The sequence below is a fragment of the Triturus cristatus genome, chromosome 12, assembly GCF_964204655.1.
Source record: "Triturus cristatus chromosome 12, aTriCri1.1, whole genome shotgun sequence".
NCBI lineage: Eukaryota > Metazoa > Chordata > Amphibia > Caudata > Salamandridae > Triturus > Triturus cristatus.
The window spans coordinates 340,347,928-340,371,945 of NC_140595.1; positions in this window are offsets into that span (position 1 = coordinate 340,347,928).

The following is a 24,018-nucleotide window of genomic DNA, read 5'->3' on the forward strand; positions in this document are numbered from 1 at the left end:
GCAACCTATATGAGCGTTTTAGTTTGGGTTTTTGTTCTAAAGGGGTCGACAGATGCTTCCGTTCCCGAAGTGTAGGGGGGGCAGGGGGCAGGTCTGGTTGGGGGGGGGTTTCTTTGTTGTTGTGGGGAGTCCGTAACGTGCACTCCCAGGGTTTCATATTGTTTTCTGTTGATTTACTGCACCACCGCTCACTCGATGTTTGGTCTCCTTGGCACATGCGTCCACTGCTCAGGGTCCGTCCCACCAGCGCGCCTTCATGTCCGCTCCCGGCCTCGCTCCTCCCATTGGCTCTCCAAGGCCCCGTGAGCTTTTGTAACGATCTTCAGCCTCCATGAGTGATATACCTTTCCCGAAAACAGCCCTTCATATTTTATCCTGGAACGTTAATGGTCTCTTAGACCGTTACAAGCGAGCGACCGTATTGCGTTACGCCAGCGCCTCAACATAGATGCGCTTCTGCTTCAAGAAACCCATCTTATGGGTAATCATTGCCCCTTTCTGGCGCGTTACGGTTATGACAGGGTGTGGCACTCGGTCTTTGCTTGCGGCTCGCGAGGCTTGGCCATATAACTGAAGCGAACCCTTCCCATTGTGCTGACGCAAGTCTTTCACGACCCACAAGGCATGTTTGTGATTGTATGCGGTACTCACGGGGGCACCCCCTTAACCTCGTTTCCCTGTACTCACCCCCCTTGATGCTTGCAGCGACTCTAAAACAATCCTCCACCCTGCTACCCACCCTCTCCCTGGGGCCCATAGTCATTGGGGGGGATTTTAACGCGGTTTCCTTCCCGCTTGTCGACACGACGGGGACCCTGTCCATTTCCAGGATGGCCCAGGCGAGACAACTCACGAGTTGGGCTGAAGCCCACGGCCTCTGCGATGCATGGCGGATCTGGCATCCACGCGCTAAGCAGTTTACGCACACCTCGGCTGCTCATCACACGCAAGCGCGCATAGACTCAATCTTTATCCCGTCCACGGATTGATCCAAGACGTCCGCATACTTCCGAGAGTTATCTCTGACCACTCCCTGTTGCTCTTCCATACAGGGACTCTTCCCCCCCCCCCACTCCCACCCCGTGTGCCGGCTAAACGCATGGTTTCTACAAGACAAGGACTTCCAAAAGGCGGTGGGAGTGGAGCTGCAGGGCTACTTCGCTATTAATGAGGGTTATGTTTCATCCTCGGGTACTTTGTGGGAGGCGGGTAAGGCCACTATTCGGGGCTTCGCCAAGGGTCATGTCCAGCGGCAGCGTCGGGCGAAATTGTTGCAGCTCACTTCACTGGAGGCACAGGCTCTGCGCCTTGAGTGCTCCCCCTCCATGGTGGGTGACGCGACTCTGGAGCGGCGCCTCATGAGTGTTCGAAGCGAAATCAAACATCTCTCGCTGGAAGCAGCCAAGCTCCTGTGGAGATCGTCTGAGGCCAGGGTATACGGATGGGGCGATAAAAATGGCACAATCCTACATAGGCTAGCCACGTACCCCAGAGCGAACCGTATTATCCCTGAGATATTGGATCAAGGGGGGGCGCTGCAGCAGTCCCCGGTAGCTATGGCCAGCGCGTTCGCTGCCTTCTACCGCCAGCTCTACGCCAAACGGATCCCAAGTCTGACGCTGCGTGAGCTGATGGGCCAGACGGATGCCATCCTCCCTCAGCTAGATTCTAATGTCCAAGCTGATCTTGACCGCTCTATTTGGCACGACGAGATTCGCAAGGCCATCACGTCCACATCATCAGGCAAGACCCCCGGCCCTGATGGTCTCCCCAAGAATACTATGCAGCCTACCGTGAGGTCCTTGTGCCCCGCCTCGCCGACCTGTACGAAGAGGCCCTAAACTGATATGGCCACTATTGTGGGCTTCCCAAAGTCCCAACCACCATCTCCCCACTGCTCTGATTACCGTCCCATTTCCCTTGTTAACACGGACGTAAAAGTGTACGCGGCGATTCTCGCCCAACGGCTGAAGCCCTATCTTACTGCATTGGTGCATCTGGACCAGTGTGGGTTTATGCCCCAACATGGCACCTGACACTGCCTTCGACGCCTGCACCTGGCCCTGGCCCTGGCCCACCGACAAGTCCTTTCTCCTTATTTAGGACTGCTTCTCATTGACTTTGAGAAGGCGTTTGATTCGGTAGATTGGACGTACCAAGATGACGTGTTGGAAGCGATGGGCTTCGGCTCTCGCTTCCGTCAGCTGGTTGGGGTACTGTATACCCGGCCTCGGGCACGAGTCCTGGTTAATGGGGTGCTCTCTGACGCCTTCCCCATCCAACTGGGAATGAGGCAAAGATGCCCACTCTCGTCCCTCCTCTTCGCCTTGGCCATGGAGCCCCTAGCGGCCCTGATTCGGTCTGTAAGAATTGTTCGGGGTGGGAGTGGCATAACTCTGAGGTAGATAAGATTGCTCTTTATGCGTACGACGTCTTGCTTTTCTTATCCCACCCTGCGCAGTCAGGTCCCCGCTGTCTCCAGATCCTACATTCCTTTGGGCAAACCTCTGGCCTCCACATGAACGCCAACAAGTCGATTCTAGTCCCACTCCATCTCTCTAGGGAATGCTTTGACTGGCAGTCTAGGATACCGCTTCGGCGTCAGTCCTTCAAATATCTCGGGATATGGGTCACGATCCTCCCAGAACTGGAATGGTCTCTCAATGTCACCCCGCTTGTGAAGAAGGCTAAGGCAGATCTGCACAAATGGCAGACATTGCCGCTGCACCCGTTGGGGAGGGTCGCCTTGTTTAAAATGCTGATTCTCCCAAGGTTTCTTTATGTCCTGCAGAACACCCCATTTTGCTTTCCGCGGGTGTGGTTTCGGGAGATTGACACTTTGACTGCTAAATTCCTGTGGGGGGGCAGGAGGGCCTGGATGGCATTGCGTACCTGCCAGATTCCAACATTTGATGGGGGCTTAGGGATGACGCATCTATATCTCTATTACTTGGCAACTCGGCTGTTGTGTATTCATGACTGGTTCAATGGGAGGTGGTCAGACCCTGCGTATAGGCGAGAGCTGAGTGAACTCGGCCTGCCTCAAATTCAATCCCTCATGTACGGAGAACCCCTCCCGTCCGCCTTGCCCGACGTCACGCGCTCCGTGCTTCTGGCCTGGCGGGCTGCTTTAAGGCATACCAAGTGGACGTGCAGACTCACTCAGCACACGCCTCTAAGGCACGGTACGTGGCTCAGGGAGGTCAGTGGACTGCGGGGGTTCCGTCAATGGGATCTTATCGGGATCTCCCAGCTGCAGGATGTGCGAGCGAACGCCCATGTGCGATCCTTTAAAGACCTCCAATCCAAGTATTCCCTCCATTCATCGCAATTTTATAAGTACTTAACAGTTGCGGCACGCCCTCCACGTACATTTGCCAGAGGACATTAGGATCCCTGAGTACAGTCCCCCCTGAAGCGCAGACCGTGTTGGGCGATCTGGGGAGGGGGGGTATTTCCCGGATCTACAAGACATTGGTCAACAACACCCCGACCCCGCTCGACCGACTTCGGGACTAATGGGAGGTATGGGTGGGCCCCCTGGACGAAGTGGACTGGTGGGATGCAGTCATGTCCCCCAGGACAGTCACCGCATCCGCAAGGCTCCGCCTGATCCAACTATACTACATACATGCTGTCTATCTAACCCCACAGCGTCTGTATCGAGCCGGCCTCTCCCCATCCACCTCATGCACGCGCTGCGGCCACGACCCGGCAGATGTTTTCCACATGGTTTGAGCTTGTTCCCAATTGGCGCAGTTCTGGGGAGAGATTGAAATGGAGCTGTCCGCCGTCATGGGGTGGGAGGTTCCGCATGATCCACGTCGCTCCATCTTAGGGATTACGGACGGCCTTGATGGGTCCAGGAACGAGAAGGTCTTTTACAATACAGCCATGGTCGTGGCAAAACGGGACATAGCCGCCTCATGGAAATGTCCTACACCTCCCAGCTCAGCCGGATGGCGGAAGGGGGTGGATTGGTGTGCGGCACAAGAAAAACCCTTGTACAAGGCACGGGGGTGTCCTAAGAAATATCGGAGGGTGTGGGGCAAATGGTTGGGTGTCGTGGACTAGATAGATCCATCCGTAGATCATGCTGTTCACCGCGGGGGGCGGATTTGAGCGTAATGTCAGTGCTTTTCTCGATGTAATGTGTCAATGTCAGTATTCTGCAATGTTGATGCTTTGGTGGTTGCATTCTCTTGAAACAATAAAAATTTGTTTATCAAAAAAAAAAAAGCTGAGGTGTGGGGCGTGGCTAGCAGCCGAAAAGAATGGCCACAGGCTAACTCTGCTCCAAAGCCCTTGCTGCATATCCTGATTATTATCCGGCCAAATCCTACACAGAATCTCCCATTTTAATAAGGTCCCAACCCTGGTGTCCCGGAGCACCGATCTATGAAGTCTACAGCCAGAGGGAGGCTGTAATTTACCTGTGATGCGGCGGGGCCCCGGATCATCATGGCGGCAAGCTCTTGCTCCACCGGTTGCTAGTGTGGAAGCGACGGGCTTAGGGTAACGCCTCATAACTTCATTGGAATTGCAGGCGTTGGCAGGGGGCGCTGACGGAGCTGTGGATGCCCCGCAAGCTTATAAAATCCCAGCAGCAAGAACTCATGGCAGATCACCGGTGCAGGAAGAGCCCACGGCGCCGACTGTGCCCGCTCTTGTCGGCAATACAATAACTTGCGGTCCCGACTTCTCGGGCCTAGTGGACAGCCGCACTAGACGTCCGTGGTTACCGGCAGAGTCAGCGAGGAGGAGGCGGTGAGTGTGAGCCAGGCCTTCTCCTCCTCTCCCTTCTCGGCCCGATTGGGGGCTTGCGAGATGCACTGGTGGAGGGTGCCATAGCCGCAGTTTGATCGGATACCCTGGCCTGTGTGGCCAATTGGTGGCCCGATCTGAGGAGCATGCCAAGCAGCGGTGGGTGAGCCCAGTGGACAGTGGAGAATCGGTGGGGGCATATAGGGTGCAGATTGGCCTGGACACGCCCGCAGCAGAGTCCTGCCCTTCACAGAGCTTCACCTGCCAATATCTACAGTGGACCCCCACCAGCCAAACCCACAGAGTAGTAGAGGGGCTGGCATCAATAGCGATTGGCAGAGATAGTGACACTTCTCAAGCAAATGCTCTCCAGGTGCGCAGCCATACCCTCACGGCTGTACTATGAGATGGACAATCGTAGATCCAAGAGAACCAAGTGGATGATCCTCGTGTTCAGTTAATTGCCTTACTTACCCATCCCGCTGCTGCTCCACGGAGACACCGAGACCTATTGCCTTGTTTGGCGGTGGCGGTGTGGGGATCCGACGCATTCTGGATAGTTGGTGTGCCCTCTGGGTGCTGTGTACTGGGCTCAGCTCTTCACCCACCATCTGGCTGCTGGAGAGTTGGAGGGCCAGGAAAACCGAGAGGCCGTTGGTGGGTTTCACTTTTCCCCTGAGCAGGCGGCGGTGAGTACTGAGGGTGCGCCCAAGAATTTCTGTCATAATCAGGGCAAATGATTCTACTTCATGGCGAGTGGTAAAGGTGCCAAGACACAGGCGCAGAACAAGCTGGCTAAATTTGCCTGGTCGGGCACGGAGAGGAGAGAGGCCAGGTCACAGGAGGTGTCCGAGTCACAGCTAAGCCCACCGCCACAACAAGAGTTGACATTGCAAGACATCATGGTGGCCATCACAGGCGTGCGGTCCTCCTTAGAGACTCATATTGACACGGTGAACTGAAGTAAGGGGCACGCTGGTCGTAGTTCAAAGAAGAAATTTATTGAGACATACAGAGAGCCGTCCCAAACACCGCGAAAGCACAGAAGGCAACTATCGCTATCCTATTCAAAGTCAGCTCAAGATAACATTCTCAATGACATCATAAAATACAGACATTCTACTAACTAGAACACATCACCACATGAACGTAGAGTTCTCCCTGATCAGAGCCGACCTTCGGAAAATGGACTCTCGCGTGAAGGAGGTGAAGGATACCACAGCGGAACTACAAAAGGATACTGCCGCTTAAAAACAGAAAGTCACTCAACTGCTAGATCAGCAAACCAAGATGGCGCACCAGCTCGATGAGTATGAAGGGAGGGCGCGTAGAAACAACATACGAATCTTAGGAGTCCCAGAACGCGTGGAAGGACCTGCGGTGGATCTTTTTGTTGAGGAGCTGATCCTGAAGAAGTTGCAACCGAAACGACTCTCCAACTACTTCTCCATCAAACGTGACCATCGCGTCCCTGGGGCACGTCCTAGGCCTGGAGTCCCGCCGAGGCCTATTATAGCGCAAATCTTCTACTTTAGGAATTGAGACGTTATACTTCAAACCGCGCGTGCGGTCCCACCGGTCAAGCTGGAGGATAGTGCTTTTACCTTTTTCCCTGATTTCACTGCAAGAGTCCAAGCTCAGAGTCGCAGTTTTCTGGCAGTCAAACGGGTGTTGAGAGAAAAGGAGGTGAAGTACGCCATTCCGTTTCCTGCAAAACTTCGAGTGGAATCAGAGGGTAAAGCATGGTTTTACTCCTCCCCTGAAGATGCATGGGACTGGCTGGAGGGCTGGCGCTGTGTAGAGAAACCCAACAGAGACCGCAATGGTGGTCCTCGGACCCACAGTCCTGAACACGGGGCCGGCCGACCTGGTGATCTGGCCAGAACAGAGAAGGAGTCGGACTGACTGCCCGGTGGCTGCACTGATGGAACTTTGAGGTCTGGTATGGACTCACCTTGCTATGCATGATGACACTGAGGTGGGGCGGTGCCATCATTGGTATACTAAGGGGCCCTTTCTATAGATCTCATTTTATTTAAGCCCTCGAACTCTACGCAAGGGACTAGTTGGCTGTTCTGTCCTTGGTTATTATGGTGTGTGCTGGGCCCGGGAGTCTCTAATAATATGCAATATACTGTGCCATTATCCTTGTATCGCAGCGAGCGAGGGACATGGCTGCAACCCCAGCACCTTTGAATCATGGGGGGGGGGGATATGCACTCTGCCTTGTTGGGGAGTGGGTAGTTTTAAATCCACTGGCAGGGGGGAAGGGTGGGAGGGGTTGGGTGGTTGGTTTTAATTTGTTTTTGCTCTCCACTCACAATCTGTGAACAGTCAGACTTACATATTGTTTCCCTCACTCCGAATTTGCGGTGTGCAATCGGGTTTGTTCCTAGATGATCTTTACAAAGTTGTTTGAGTTTACGAGTCACAGAGTACATAGAGTCATACCTGGTCTCGGCTGTGGTTATTTGCTTCAATGGGAAGATGGTCAGGGAGTTTTCTGTAGTCTATGTGCACAACTGTTTTGGCAAGGGTGGGCGTTGGAGACCAAGACTGCGAGGTCTAAAAATCGTGCTTTGGGGAGACACCGAGAGCTCCTGTCCTTTTGCCCATAATTTACATGACGGATGCTAATATAGAATTATCACTCTCTGTGCTTACTTGGAATGTGAATGGGATGGAGGACAAAATTAAGAGGGGGTATAGTGCAGCAGTACTTAAAAAGACAAGCCCCTGATTTGGTGATGTTGCAAGAGACGAACATGGTGGGTAACAAATGCAAAGCCCTCACTCGGTGGGGATATAAGTTGCTGATACACGCTGAATACACTTCGGGATCCCGTGGGACATGTATCCTGGTTAAAAAAAATCTGGCACTCACACTGAAGCGCACCTGGGCGGATCCAAGGGGTAGATTTGCGGTTTTAGAGGCGTAATGGGAGGGGAGAGCCCTGTTATTTCAGTATACCTCCCGCCAGTAAGGAGGCTTTGGTAGACCTGGGGGAAGTTATTAGCAGACCTCCCCATGAGCACTTTGATTTTGGGCGGGGACTTTAATATGACAATGGATGACTGGCGGGATAGAAATCCACCACAACCATTGCCACGACCCCACACACGTATGGAAGAGTTCACTACAGCTCTGGGACTAACTGATGTGTTGCACTCATTACAGCCAGAGGGCACCAAACACCCCTACTATTCCAATGCACACAACAGCACATCCCGTATTTACTATTTTTTAACATACTCCACGTCAATCGGCCGATTCCTAAACCCCCACGCTTTGCCGAGGGGTATCTCTGACCATTCCCCGGTGTGGGTTGAACTTACATATTTTAGCCGCCAACCACGGGCCACTATAGTCCTCAGCCCATGGCTGCTTAAAATCCCTGATATCAAATCGGAGCTATGTACAGAGACAGTTAATTATTTAAAAGAAAACGTAGGGTCAGTGGACTCGGCGCAGACCATATGGGAGGCCTTCAAGGAAGTACTAAAGGGGCAAGCCCTGGCACTACAAGTGGGGTATACAAAAAAAAGACAGCAACAAATCACACAACTAGAAAGTGACCTCCAGCAGCTGGAGGAGGAAAGTATCAATACTCCCTCGGAGGCGGCTACGCATCGCCTGACGCTTAAACAATCAGAGTATAGGAATTTGGTGAGGGAACATATGAGGGCCAAACTCCTACACACCCAACATAAGCTGTATGAGCTGGGGGATAGGACGGGCAAACTACTGGCATGGTTGGAGAAGAAGGAACAGGGAGAGAGATGGGTGCCCAGGCTGATTCTCAAGGATGGGACGCAAGTCACAAACCCCAAAGACATAGTGAACGCATTTGCTGACCACCTAGAACAAATTTACACTCCCTGACCACATACACGGCGGAAGACTCCCACCAGCTATTATCAGATAGTAATCTGCCTACACTTTCTGATACGGACAGAGACGCCCTGGACGAAGAACTGACGGATGATGAAATTAAAAAGTCCATATCCAATCAGGGAAAGTGATGGGGCCCAAAGGGATACCCATAGAATTTCTGAAAACAATCGCTTCCCAGGCAGCGGCACATTTGCGGGCTATGTATGATGAAAGTTATGAGAAAGGGATTCTCCTGCGCGACCAGTGGCTAGCATCGATGGTGGTTATTCGTAAGCTGGGGAAACCTGCTGAGGACAGTGGCTCTTATCGGCCAATTTCTTTAATCAACATGGAAGCAAAAATTCTTGCAAAATTGCTGGCCTTACGCTTGGTCGCGGTCATTCCTTAACTGGTCCACCCGGACCAATCTGGCTTCATGCCAGGGAGGAACACGGCACTGAATATCCGAAGCCTTCACAACGTCCTTGCGCGCCGGGAGTTTATAGAGGAAGACACAGTGGTACTTTCTCTCGACGCCTCAATGGCGTTCGATTCTATCGAATGGCTATATCTCTGAAGTCCTGAAACGCCTGAGCTTCAGCCCGTAATTTCTTGGCTGGGTGCGGCTGCTGTATACGGGCCAGCATGGACAAGGGCGGGTAAATAACCATACGTCTCGCATCTTCTCGTTAAAAAGGGGCACCCGACAGGGATGTTCCCTATATCCCCTAATCTTCTCTTTAATGTTGGAACCCTTAGCCTCCTGGGTGAGGAGAGATGTCATGCTGCGAGGGTTGAAATGGGCGGAAGGACAATGATGACCGCATCTCCTTATATGCAGACGATATCCTGTTGTATCTTGCCTCCCCATATAAGTCCATATATAGTGTGTTAAACATATTCACAAACTTTGGGAAATACTCAGGGTATGCGATCAATTGGAGTAAGTTGGTACTATTTGTCCTTCGAGGCCCGGTTCCTAGGCTCCCATCAGGATGCAAAGTGGAGGTCGCCCTTGAGGGCTTTCGATACCTGGGAGTTTTCATAACTCCGGATCCCCAACTCTTCTACGATCGCAATCTAGCCGCTTCCTTGGCTAGGCTGCGCAACGATGTCAAGCATTGGAGGTCCTTGCACCTCTCTCTAGTGGGCCGAGCTGCTCTCTTTAAAATGCTAGCCCTCCCACGTTTCCTTTACATACTTCAGAACTGTCCCCATAGGGTCCCAGACGCATATTTCTCAGGGGTGGAAGGTGAGGTCAGGACGTTACTATGGGACGGTGGCTCTTCCTGCATAGCGATGAGTAAGCTAACCAAGGGGTGGTATGACAGGGGAATCGCCCTCCCTGACATAATACTCTATTATTGGGCATCACAACTAATGGTGGTAAACCAGTGGGTGTATCGCTCCCCTAATGATCTGGCCTATCTGTTGGGCAGATATCAAATGGGTAGCGAGGGATACATGGGGAGATTATACTCGAAGGCCCAGAGAGGAAAGTATCTTGGCCCAACAGCCCACACAATTACAATCTGGCAATAGGCGAACTCCCGTTTAGGTTGGTTGAATGTATTGACTAAGGCCACGCCACTGTTGCTTACCCAACAACTTGAACTACTATGTCATCAGCCGGGTTTGACAAGTGGGACACTATCGGAATCTCCACTATAGGGGACCTGGTGAAGAAGAGCACAATCCTTAAGTTTGGGGAATTGAGAGAGAAATATTTCATGGCCCAAGGAGAGGTATTTAGAAACCTGCAAATTCGACATGCTCTTGCCACAGCTCTTCATGACATGAGCAACATACCAGAGTCGTCCCTCTTGGAGGATCGGCTACTGGATGGGCCGTTTTTTAATAAAGCCATATCACTAACTTATAGAAAACTGTGTAATAACCTACCCGACACGTTCCACAAACTCCGTGAGAAATGTCAGAGGGATCTCGGGCCCATTGACGACGAAGACTAGCAAGCGGCGCTAATGTCCCCGAGGGAGGCAGCCATTACCCTTCGTTTCCGATTAATCCAACTCAAAATCCTGCATAGAACTTATCTCACGGGGGGTTACACTGGCGAAGATTGGCTCACGGTCTGATGCGCTCTGCCTACGGGGCTGCCAGCAAGATGCAACTTATTATCATATGATTTGGGACTGTCCAGTTGTACGACCCATATGGAAGAGGGCTACGAGACATATTAGAGATGCACTGAGGAAGGGACTCACTCTTACATCACGACTGGGCCTCCTCAACATGTGGGGGCAGACAGACCACAGAGAACAGCAGCTAACCACATTGGGCTACACTTTGGTAAAGCGGGAGATTGCGAGACAGTGGGGTGTGGCGGTTAGGCCGTCCCATCGAGTATGAGAACAGGAGTTTGATAAATGTATGATAGCGGAGAAGGAGGTATTTAAATCACGAGGGTGTGCAAAGAAATGTGACAGAAAATGGGACAAATGGAACGTATATCGAGGTGACCTGTGTGTTTCCCCATCGGTGGAAATGGAAATGCAACGCACGGGAGAGAGACATTTGAAAGCACCGTGACTGCACTTGATTGAGACATACTGTATAACATGCTGAAACTTTGACTGGACAATGTGACTTTTGATACTGTGAAATTAATAAAAATATATATATTTTTTTTTAAAAAGCTGATAAGGGTACATTTCTCCAAATGTTTCTGTGGGGGTATTAAGCAGCTGCTGGTGAAGATTTCTGCTTAGATTAATCTAATTTCAACTTGTTGAATTATATTGAAGAGGATAAAGATTTTTCTTCAGCAAATAAGGCAAACAATCATTAAATTGTTACCATAGTAATCTTTGAGCATATTATCTAAAATATGCACACAGAAAATCTAGAATAGAGGAATGTGTGTTGCATCTAACTAGCATCCAAAGTCTGTTATGCAGCATGGGGCAACCCTAAGGCAATGAATAGAAAGGTTTGAGTAGTTGACTGCAAATAGACAATAAAAACAGCCATAACAATTTCCAGGCCTGGGGGCATCTGGACAAGACTAGTTTCAATCCAAATCAAACAAATTGTGCGCAACCTCTTGAAGTCCTTCAGAAATGAGTCCTGTTAAGGTAAAGTCAAAATCAAAATAATGCGTGTGGAAGGGGACCCATAACTCAAATCACAATTAAATGTTCTAAAATCAGCACTTTGACGGAGTACAAGCCTCAATTTATCATCCTGATTTCAGCCATCTTTAGAAGTTTCTTAAAAAGCTTGATTTCCACTCAAGTCTGATTAAAAGGAGCTGTGGGCAAGGAAAGAATGGAAGAGTATAATGTCAGTTTATTGGTATAACGAAACAGTATGTACTTCGTTAGATGGTCATAATCTCTGTTTTACCTTACTAATGTGTATTTTATCTGTTCCTGAACCATGTCTGATGCAAATATTCAGCTATTAAATTAGAAGTTCAAAGAGTCTGTTAATAGCCTGAAACAATGTTGTGATTTGAAACTGATGTTTGAGGGACAAATTGTCCTAAGGAGAACAGCTATACTAGGAAGAAAACAAGCATTTGCAATGCAATAGGTCTCGCATTTATGAGAGTTTGAGCTATTGGCATTGTAAATGAAAATGCCTTTTATTTATGTGCTTGTTTTAAAACAGATACATAAAAGGCATTGCCATTTGCAAAGCCAATAGCTTAAATTCTCGCAATTGCTAGATGTATTGCATTGCAAATGTGTGCTATAATTTCTTTTTTTTTTTTAAACATTAGGAGAAAGCTGCTGTGCCTGCAACAGCAGGCAGCACAAACCTATTTGAGAAAAAAGTGCATGGAGGCTGTAATTAAAGCCTACCAAGCCAAAACACATGTAACAGGGGGTGTCGCCATGGAACGTTACAAAATGAGACAAAGCGGTATTGAAGAGGGGCTACTAAGCCTGTTGACCAATAAACATGCTACAGTTTACAGTAGACAATGACACAAGCCAATGAAAAATGCAGAGCAGCGCATGCGCTGCCCAGGCTCAACCTATAAAGCTTGCATGCAAATAAAACACTGCCAAAAAATGTGCTCTGAAGCACAATAACATGTTTGCAGCTAGTTCCTGAATATATTTAATTCATGAAATTAGATAAATAATATTTTTGAAATACATAGGTTCAGTGTTGGATGCGTTTTTTCAAATAAGGGCCATGCAAGTAAAGTAATTTCGTATTCATGCCTATTGTAATTAACAGCTTTGTATGAGAATAGACAGTGAATCACGTAATCAGGCGTCATCTTTATTAAATGTGCACAATTGTACTGCTACAGTGCAGAACCTTTGTAATCTTGAAATATAAGTGCAAAAATGTACGGGCACTTGTGCACTCTGTATGACAGTTGTTTATTATGTTAGTGTCATCTTCTAGGTCCTGATTTCAACTAATGCACATGAGCAGGGCACGACAGGAAACTATATTCAGACCTGGCAAAAATAAGGAAACAAGCCCACATTTCGTTGCGCCAGTAAGCATAGTGAGCTAGCCTGTATGTGAGTTGTCTGTTAGTAGCGGGGGTTTCCCCCAAGAAGGAACAAGCATTTACAATGCAATGGTCTCGGCATTGTTAAAGTTAGAGCTATTGGCATTGCTCATGATGTTATTTTTGTTTATGTTTTTAAAACATTTAAAGAAACGGCATTGTTATTTACAATGTCAATAGCTTGATCTCTCTCAAATGCGAGACCTATTGCTTTTGCACCCACACACAGAGCCACCCACACTGGAGCGGGAGACTACCGATTTCGGGGTTTCAGCAGCCAGGGCTTGTTATTGTGTAATGTGCTCATTTTTCCAGCAATAGTCAATGGCGATGCAGGGGCTCTAGAAGGGGTGAAAAACCAACAAAGCCCCATTAACAAGCGAATGGTCTTTTAAAAACCTGTGAAGTACTCGGGGTGGCTCTGTGTGTGCCCGGGGTGCCACATACGGTGGGGGTGGGGGGGAGGGGGTTGGTGTATGCACTGCCAGCAACCTTCCAGGCCAGTGCACAACACTTGCATCACCCTCTCTCTGCCTGCCATTGCGCTCCATGCTTCTGAAAGGTAAGAAAAAAACGTGCATTTGCGTTTCAAATGTCCAGTCCTGCAGCAGCACACTTCGAAAGCCCATACATGACAGTAACCCGATTCAAGGCCCCATTCTCCCGATTTTTTTTTTAATCTCCCACTTTGCTCTTCTGAAATGTTGGCATGTATGCTGTATGTAGGGACAAATGCCATTTACACTGTGTAGTTCTACTCCCAAGAACATCCTTAGAAGCAGAATTACAGTCCCGTGTTCGGGGGTTAGCGGCCAGGATGTGAGGACCTCTCGTGAGTAGTGCGGACACAGCACAGGTTCAAAAGGGCTCGGAGTCGCCGCGCTCTCCATGCTGGCTGGCGGCATCGGGCGGTGTGGAGCGGAGGAAAAAGCTTACGCTTAAAAAAAAGCGGGGAGCTGGGGGGTCGCCGGTGGCGGTCGGATCGGAACCTGTCACCGCTGCCGCTGTTACCGGCGCTGCTGCCCCCGCAGGCCTCCGTGCGCCCTTGGCAAGTCCCTCTCTCCTTCAGCCTGACTGCAGCACACTTTTAAAGCCGAGACCTAAAAAGGGCACGGTGGCCCCTTCTTTGCAGGTGCGGTCCAGTATTCCCCCCCCCACTCTCTCTCTCCCCTAGTTTGTTTTTCACCCCTCCGTGGGAGTCCAGGGAGGGGGTCGGTTTGTTGGTTTCGGTTTGTCGGATGTGGGACAGCTACTGAAGAGCCTGCCTCTACCTAAAATGTCTAGTCCCTCTCTTACCTTACCTGTAATTCCGCTCCTCTTTACTTGTATTTACCCCACCATGCGCATGCGCCATTTTATTATAATTTAGTTTGTGCGTAATAGGAAAACATGCTTACATAGGATATACATTCATGTATATATCACCAGACATGTGTGCAGGTCATGGCAAAATCGAACAATTCAGTGGCGGAGTTCGGAACTCCATTAGATCTTATTGACTCAGTGATTATTAAGAATTCACTGGTCATCTTAGCTGATGATGGTTTGTTAGGTGTTGGAACAAGGTTTGTGGTTCGGGGCCCATCATGCTCAAACATTGGCAAACAGGAGAATTGTTAAAAACTTGTCTAACTAATCAGGGTATATCTGGATGAGGACGCCCAGGCAAGTGCATAGAAGGCCGAGCCTTTGTCACATGATCATTCATGGTATGTTTGGGCCCATCAGGACTCAGCTATCTTGGGCCAATTGTAAAGACTGTGCTGCAGGTGGTGGATGCCACTTCCAGGGAATAATCTGGAGTAAGGGGAACTTCTCAGAGGTGCGAAAGAGGCGCTGAATCCCAAACACAAACACTTAATCCGGTGCTGCTCGATTTAAACCTCCACCTTACAGTCGTGTGACCTTTTATGTATTCGGATTAGGGGCCTTCCTTAATGCACACCGACTACTTTGAAAAATAGGCTCCATTTTTGCGATACGGCTGATCTACTTATGAGTAGCATCACAACATGCACATTTGTATGAGATCACAAGACCTACTGTCTCATTACCGTTCAGGAGGCCGATGGTGTTTTGCACCAGCCTTTTCTCTTCAAGGACATGTACCAAGCTGGGCACCTGCTGGCATCCTCACTCCAGTTTCCAAAGCAAATGTTTGTGCTTGAAGGTTTTTCAAAACGTATGCTTTTAAACGGAACTCGGAATTCGAAACCAAGCTTTGGCTCGGATTCTTCTACACAAACCCTCCATATATTTATTTTTTTGTGTGTGATTTGCGTATCCATCTCGATTTGGTATATAAGAAAAACTCCACAGAGTCATTTTGTTGGCAAGCATCTGTATGAAGCACGTGGCGTGGGATTTTGATTTTGTGAACGTCTCCACGCATGTACGCGCATACGAAGCGATGCGGCTGCTCTATCACTCTTATTTTCAGCTTTTTTGTTTTACCTTTGGTCATGCTGTACAGCATCTTGCCGATGCTCTAAAACACCCGTAAAAGCCATTGCCAAAGTCACTAGGGAATGGGACAAATGACGAGGCCTATTGGATGAGCCAATGCTTGTCTGTTCTATCTGGGCTCTTTTAATCCACCGCTCCTGGTGCTTGCAGTTGCATACTGAGAATGAAAGCCCCCTCGGCTCAGACTGAGCTCAGTCCAGGATGCAGGTGTATAAAGGCAGTCCAGCCCTGTTGTGACTGTCATTTCCATATGACTCGGGTGACGACTGCTTGAATTCATCAAAATGCAAATGGACTACACCCAGCTCCTGCATGTCGCGCGGCGGAGGCATCCAAGTGAACAGGTTTTACAAGTTAAAGCTATTTAAAAAATTGCTCGTTCGACAGCACATTTCATGCTTCAATATCCTTTTCTGAAGGAGTTTCCCAAGCTCCGGCAGCCGGAGATCCCCTTCAGAGCAGTGTTTGTTGCTGATTGAATGTTTTTTTCAGCTGTGAGAGGACTGGATGCTCACTGTGAATGCCAAGCAGCCAGCTGATTTTAGGGAAAAAGAAACACCGCGGGAGGTTGGGTCTGCGTGATTTCCCTCCCTCCCCTCGCTCACTGAAATGTGCAGTTCTTGTTTGTTCGATCGGTGCTTTCGCATCGTCTACAAAGCACGATCCGCGCTCACGCGGGACGTTTCTGTGCGGATGGCAACGGTGGGTAGCGTTTGTTGTTGATGTCTGTGACAGGCCGGAACCAGTTAGTGGTGTAGCAAGAATATACGGAGACACCACCGCCTTTCTCCGAGGTCAAGCAGAAATGCCTCGGAGAAACGCAGTGGCGTTTTCGGATTCGGGGGCGTGTTTTTCTTTCTCTCCTCTTGCCATTGGCTGGAATGTTTACATTCCAGAGGAGAGAAAGAATCGAAAAAACACGCCCCCGAATCCGAAAAAGACGGGGCTTGTTTGGAGAGACAATGCTCTTCTCCAATGGCTGACCAGTATTTCAGAGGTCAGCCAATGGAGAAGAGGTAAAAAAAAGGGGCGGGTTAAAGCCCCACTCCTAAACATTAAATCTCGTAGCGAGACTGCGCAAGCGCAGCCTTCGAGCTGAGACCTAAAAAGGGGTCCAATTGCTCCCATTTAAAGCGCTGTTTTTCAAGTAGGCATGTGTGTATTATGCAGTTTTTGCACAGCACAAAAGGAAGCTAATGAGTGATTTGAAGGGTTGCTGGCTATTGGATTGTCATGCTTGAATAGCCAGATTTTAAATCCAGTCAATCACTACTGTGACATGGCAATAGTAGGTAACAGAACTTGATACCCACTATTGCTACATCATTAAGGAATTCCAGGCTGCTCTGGCTAGGCTGACGGAGCGCCTGCCACAGAAACTGGAAAGCAGGGAGCAGTGTTCTGAAAGGTAGGGAAGAGAAAACACAGAGTGGTGGGGCTGGGTGGCAGAAGGCAGTTTTTTTTGTATTGGGGTCAGGTTGTAGAGGTCATAGTGTGTATGGCTTCTCCATCACTTCTCAGCCCCTGACTACGAGTTGAAAGCAGGGGCAGAGGATGTTGGAGGCCACACATAACATAAAATTATAGATTGATAAAAAGTATATAACAGGAATGTTTTTCACCTCGTGGTTCTCAATGACCTCGTCAGTGGTAGTAAAAACGTTTTAGAGTGGGTGTGCTGCCATCATTCTTACATCAGTGAACTCATAGTGATTGTAAAATCGAGGCATCACACAAAATGCTGCAAATGTGTCACGGCCATACTGCAGGAGCGTGGTGGTAACTGTGTGGTATGTAACATGTGACACATTTTGGAGCACATTATTGCAAATATATAAATGAAGCATGGTGTTGTAGTCACCTGTCATTTATAGACAGCACATTTTTTTTTATATAAATGAGCACTAAATTTGGACAGACATGCAGGTTTACTGATAAAACCGTGTAGTGTAGGTGCAGACATTAGGTGTCGGAGAATATTTATTAATTTACACATCACCAAGTAAATTGTGTAGAGATTTTTTTAACTCCTACATAATTATTTGTTTACATCACACTGAAGAAATACAAAAAACATGCTTTCCAAACTGGTGATATATTTTTTAATATTTGCACAGTTTGTTTACAGGTCTTTAAACGTTGCTGTGCTTTAAACAAAACTGTACATCCTTCAGCTTTTTCTTCCACATTCCCTGCATCCCAGGAAGATTGTGGGAAAGCTCACTTTAAAAAATCCTCCAACTTTTGAGTCAGAAAAAGAAAATTAAACAGAATCGCCTTGTTAAAAGAAAAAACTGCAATTTGTCAGAAGACGTAGCATTACATTTGACCTCTGTGTTTGAAATCACTTGCAAATACACAAGAGAATAAAAAAAAATTAAAGGCATCTGAATTGCTCATTCACCTTCTGATTCCAGCATGGTTATTTTGTGGGTGCTGAGCCCCCACCGTGCCTTTCCATCCAGTGCCTATGGACATCATAGACAACTAGAGGTTCGCTCCCATTGTCTATTTAATGTCACTCAGTACCCCTAGGTGAAAAACATCCCTATTTTTCACGTTACTTATCTATATTTAATTATATTACTGCATTGCAGTGTAGTGTTCTTTAAAGAGGTTTGTCTTCAACCAGTTCTTTTTTAAATTGCATTTGGAACAGTATTATGGCAGTTATTATAGATGTGGGGATGTTGTTCTAGATCCCGAGTGCATAGATGGAAAGTCTGCGGCCTAGTTTGTTCTTTTTATATGTCTTAGTCTCCAGTCTGATGTTGGCCTCACTTGTGGGCATGCCAAGAGCCACCACAGATGGTGAACCTGTCCGAAAGTTTAGCAGTGTGTTGGTCTTAATGGCTTTGCAAATGATGCAGCTAGTTTGTAAGACAGTGAGGGTCAACAAGGGGAGTCAAAGTTGTTCCATCAGGATGGTGGAGATGTGATCATATTTCTTCCAGCCCTGGGTGAGATGTGCTATGGTGTACAGGAGTCTGGGAGACCATGGAGCAGGATGTTACCTTCATCCATATGCTGGAGTGCAAGAGCTTAAACAGCAGCTCCAAAGCAGTTTTCTGGAAGAAAAAGTTTCACTTTATTTAGAATACAGAATTGGTACCTGCCCATCTTTGTTTTTTCAGCAACGTTTTCATTAAGGGTGAGATTGGTATCCAAGGTGAATCCAATGAATATTTTAAGTAAGCACTTGCAGTGATGGATAGTGACAATCCACCAAACCCTTAAAGAGGCCCCCTACTTTACAACCCACATAAGAAGTTACAGTGCCCAAATAGCTAGCAAACTTCAAATGGCTAGTCTGGCAATGCACAGGAGTGCCAATCATATACTGTAAACATCAACAGCATTTGAAGTCAAACACACAGAGAATAGCAGGTGCTAAATTGTAGCTGTCTCTTGAAGTACATCACTAAGTTAATGACTAAGTGTTAGTTAAGTTTCAAACTAGGACAGGACATTCTGTAATGGACTCTCATCTAAGAAAATAAATAATAATGACTACACTTATATAGAGCACTCGACTACTCGTCTTATATCTAGGCAGTGATAACAGGTATTAATTGTTACACAACTCAACTGGACTCATGTTATCTAAATCACAAGGATGAAAGGCTGAACAGAACTGAGAGAACTTACATCTATGATCTTTTGGATACACACAGACATCTACAATAGATACAGTGATTCATGAAGCTATCTTGCGCGCTGAGAATGGAAATTCAAAACTGTTATACTATAAGCAAGAGGGACTACTTTTGTGCACTGCGGTTTTTTTCAAATTGTTTTTTTTACCACTGCCAAAGGGGCAGTTGCTGCTCGATTGGCAATAAATGGGAGCAGGCAATCCTCTCTTCTTTATGTTCTAAAAGGGGGTTGAGGGACTACGAGGGAATATTGGGCAGTGTGGCATGAAAACAGGTGCACGCCCTAGTTATTCCACATTGCCAATAAGCCTGCACTACGATCAGTTGGCATTACAATAATCCATTCCAATACCCCAGCAGTGCAGATTCAGACCTGTGACTGTCCCCTGCAGCTCAATCTTCAGTTCGAAAAGACACCACTTTTAACAAATCCTGTGAGAACACTTTGTTAATGTGCATCAATAAACAGATAAAAAGATTAAAATATAGGAGCAGAGGAAGATCATTTTTACAGTATTGTGTTTTAATGATGATTTTGTTTTTTACATTTCTGACTGGAAAGTCAAGCAGACAACAGCAATAATCTCTTGCTTTCATTCTCTACCCACTTTTTGATATCTTTCAGATCAAAGAGCTGTACAATATTTGCATTTTGGTAGTTCTGCCCACTTCTGACAGGTAACATACAAAGAACCCCGAATTCTTCCGACACAGCACTTTTCCAAGGAGCGCATGTATAATTCAATGAGACTATAAAGTCCTGTCATCAGTGTAGCTCTGTTAGTTCTTTACAGTTTTCAGGAATCGAATAAAATACAAAATTGTGGTACAGCTAAAGCCGATGTACTGTAGGCAAGTTTAGAAAATGACTAGTGGAAAATAATAGAAGGCATTTCTGAATATATTGCAGATGTTGCAGGTCAGTCTCTCATTAAAGAGAGCCACAGGCTTCTGCTCTCGGTTCTAAAATCCATTTCACTTATCCACCAAGTACTGATCCCCTAGATATTAATGTGTGATGAATAGTGCCCTGTGACCTTCGCAGTTCACTGAGAAAGACAGCTGCAATTTCTAAGTTCTTTTATTTAAAATACTTTTCACAGCCTTTTCCCTGAGATTTTAAATGCATCTTTAAATTATGATGACCTTTCTTTTTTTTTTTTATTAAGCAACTTCAATACGTACAAAAATATGGAAAACAATTAAATCAATATATCAGTAATATAGCTACATACCTAAATCCATTATGAGATAAATAATGGAACAGTAAAATGCTAAGACATGTAGAAGCTATACATTTTGCAGCAAGGATATATCACACATACAGATTTAATTATATTAAATTACATTTATTCACAGGAGTACGACCTATTGCAAGTACTATATAGAGACAGAAACTAAAACCTATCTTTCCAGGAGGTAATAGGCAACCAAATTTGAATACCACGCTGTCTAGCCTTTTTACCCTTGGCTGAATAGATTGCCATTTCTTGATTAGATATCCCCAAGAACCGGGTTATCCAAACTTGAAAGTTAGGAGAATCGATATCTTTCCATTGTGTGGCCAATATTAACCTATATGCAGCCATACCCAAAAACAAGCATATTTCTTCTTCTTTACTATGCCCTAGAGTATTATCGTAGCCTAACAGGAAGAGGGTCGGGGACATATGAACTTTATGCCCAAATACGTCTTCCCAGAAGTCTGATACTTTTAAAGTGAGGGTAGTTATTTGCTATATTCAGCGAGCATATGTATTAAATGGGCCGGGCCTGTACCACACCTGGGACATTTATCGTCTATTCTTTTCCCCCATGTATGCAATTTTGCTGGTGTAAAATATAAGTTGTATATAGTCTTATAAATTTGGGCCTTTAGGGTTGATGTTAGAAAAACCTTAGCAGTAAGGGAGAGGACCTTATCAATGTCAACATTTGGATTGTTCAACTTAAATGCCCAGAGTGATTTTGTTCTCTCCAAATCGTCATGTTGTTGTTCCAGCAACAGCCCGCAGAGTATGCTTATACTAGAAATTTTCTTCCCCCCAATATGATCAAGAATAGAAATATTCAACATTGAAATGCTTGAGAGTTTTGAGGACAGAATGGTATTTATTTGAATATACTTAAAGAGGTCAGAGCTCGGAATGTTGAATTTTATTTGAAGATTGGAGAACCTCACATAGGGCTCAGCGTCTAGAAAATCCCCCACTGATACCAGTCCGAGGCTCTCCCACCTCTTAGCGATATCATCATTGACTTGCCTAGAGAGCAGGAAGGAGTGCCATAATGGTGTATATTTGTTGATTTTTGAGATATCCAAATGTTTAGAAACTTTCCTCCATACCTTCCAAGCGCTGTTAATCATTTTAAACTTAACCTTCTTGTAGTACGATGGTTCTATCTGTCTCAACAAAAGGCATTTTGCTTTCTTCCCTACAGCTAGCTCATATATTGAGGGGATCCGAATCCCAGCTATGTTATTACTTATTGGGTTTGTGTTAAATAGTGGAAACATCCCTTGGAGACTGGCCCAAAAATATAAAGTTATATTTGGAAGCCCCAAGCCCCCTCTCTCCTGTGGTAGGGAGAGGAATTTTGAGGATTCCCTAATTTTACCGTATCCCCAGATAAATTTAGAAATTTGTGATTCTAGGGCTATAATCATCTTGTCCTCAACAATTATAGGGATTGCGCGAAAAAAGTACAGTATCCTCGGGAAAATGTTCATTTTAAAAAAGTTGACCCTACCAATGATTGAGAGATATAAACTATTGACCCTCAGAAGGTCCTTTTTTATGTTTTCAAGCAGGGGGTCATAATTAAGTTTATTAATATTTTCGATCTGCGGAGATATAGAGACGCCTAAATAAACAGCGTTGGTTGCCTTTCTAGGATCATTAAATAGAATATTATTTGTACAGATAACAACAGTTTTTTTGCGGTTCAAAGAATATCCGGACATGACCCCGAAGGACTGAGTTATATTCTCAATTTCTCCAATTGCCTCGGTGGGGTTTGGTATTACGACCACCACGTCATCGGTGTAAGCAAGTATCTTAGTTTCATGCGTGCCTGTCTTAATCGGTGTTATCGCAGTACTTGCCAATAATTTCATAATCAACGGATTTATATAGAGGGCAAATAATATCGGGGAACAGGGACCTGCCTTGTGCCCCTTAAGATGTTAAATGATCTATATTCTAAGCCCACCGTCTGAACTTTAGCGATTGGATCTTGATACATTGCTTGTATAGATCTAACAAAGCAGGCCCCAAAGTTGTTAAGATCCATTATCGCCCACATGTATTTCCATGAGACTCGATCAAAGGCCTTCTCGGCGTCAAGGAGGATCATAGACATCCGGCCCCCCGTCGCAGCCATGATGTCAAATAGTGATATGACCCTACGGGTATGATCCGTAGTTCCTTTGTGAGGAATGAAACCATGCTGCTACGGGGAGACCAGATGTTCTACCACCCTCCTGAGCCGATTAGCCAAGACCTTTGCGTATATTTTTGAGTCAGAATTTATTAAGGAAATAGGGCGATACGAAGTGGGAAGTTCTGGAGGCTTACCCTTCTTGCGAAATATCACTATGTTGGTCTCCTTCCAAGATAGAGGCGTATTTCCATTCCCCTGTATACCTATACAAAGATCATATATATATGGTATAATGACCTCTCCCAGAATTTTATAGAGGTCTAGGGGGACCTTATCCGGACCAGCTGCCTTGCCAGAAGCAAGATCCGTTAAGGCCGCTTGTACCTCGACTAACGTAATGTCTTTGTCTAAGTCGTCTCTAGTGACTACGTCAAGAATATTATTGAATCCACATTCCATTAGCCAAAGCCCTAATGAGTCTTTAATTTCGTCTATCTCAAGAGTCTCTTCGTTACTGTAAAGGTTTTCATAATATCCTTTAAATACCTCTAGTATCTTATCTGGTTCGGTATAAATCATACCGTTTGCGTGGATATTGCTGATTTTATTGAGTGATTGTTTCTTTCGGGTACGTAGGGCTAGTTGCTTTCCGACCCTTTCCCCGTCTTCGTACAATTTGTTACGGCTAGTTTGAAAGGTTTCAGCTGCTTTCTGATTGATCCTGCTATTGATCATAGTTTTAGGAATTAGCAGTTTGCGGAGTGTAACTTTGCCGTCCCCACCTTTCATTATAGCGGTTGTGTGTTCCTGCTCAACTTTGGCAAGGTCTTGCATCTGCTGCTGGTTAACCAGGTTTGCCTCTTTCTTTTGTTTGGCTACGAAACTCATAGTCTCTCCCCTAAGTGCAGCCTTGAAGCAGTCCCACACTAAAACCCTTGACGTACTATATCGATTACAATCGAAGTACCCCTGTGCCCAAATCTTTATGTAGTCAATATACTCTCTATTTGCGAGGAGTTTCCTGTCGAATGTCCAATTACAGCAGGGCCTGTAATGATTAGACAAATTAATAGTAAGAGTGAGCATATTATGATCAGAGTGTGTTTTGGGACTTTTCTCAATTTCAGCAACCGAAACCTGATCACTGACCACCCACATATAGTCAATTCGTACATATTTATTGTGTGGAAATGAGAAATATGTATAACCAGGATCAGATTGTTGTTTAAAAACCCAGATGTCTATTAAGTCCAGGCTTTCTCTGAGTTGAGAGATCGATCTGTAAACTTTGGGTTTTCTTCCTGTGTAGGTGGACATATACTGGTTGTAAGGCATTCCTACGTGTTTAAGAGAAATATTCAAATCGCCACACAATA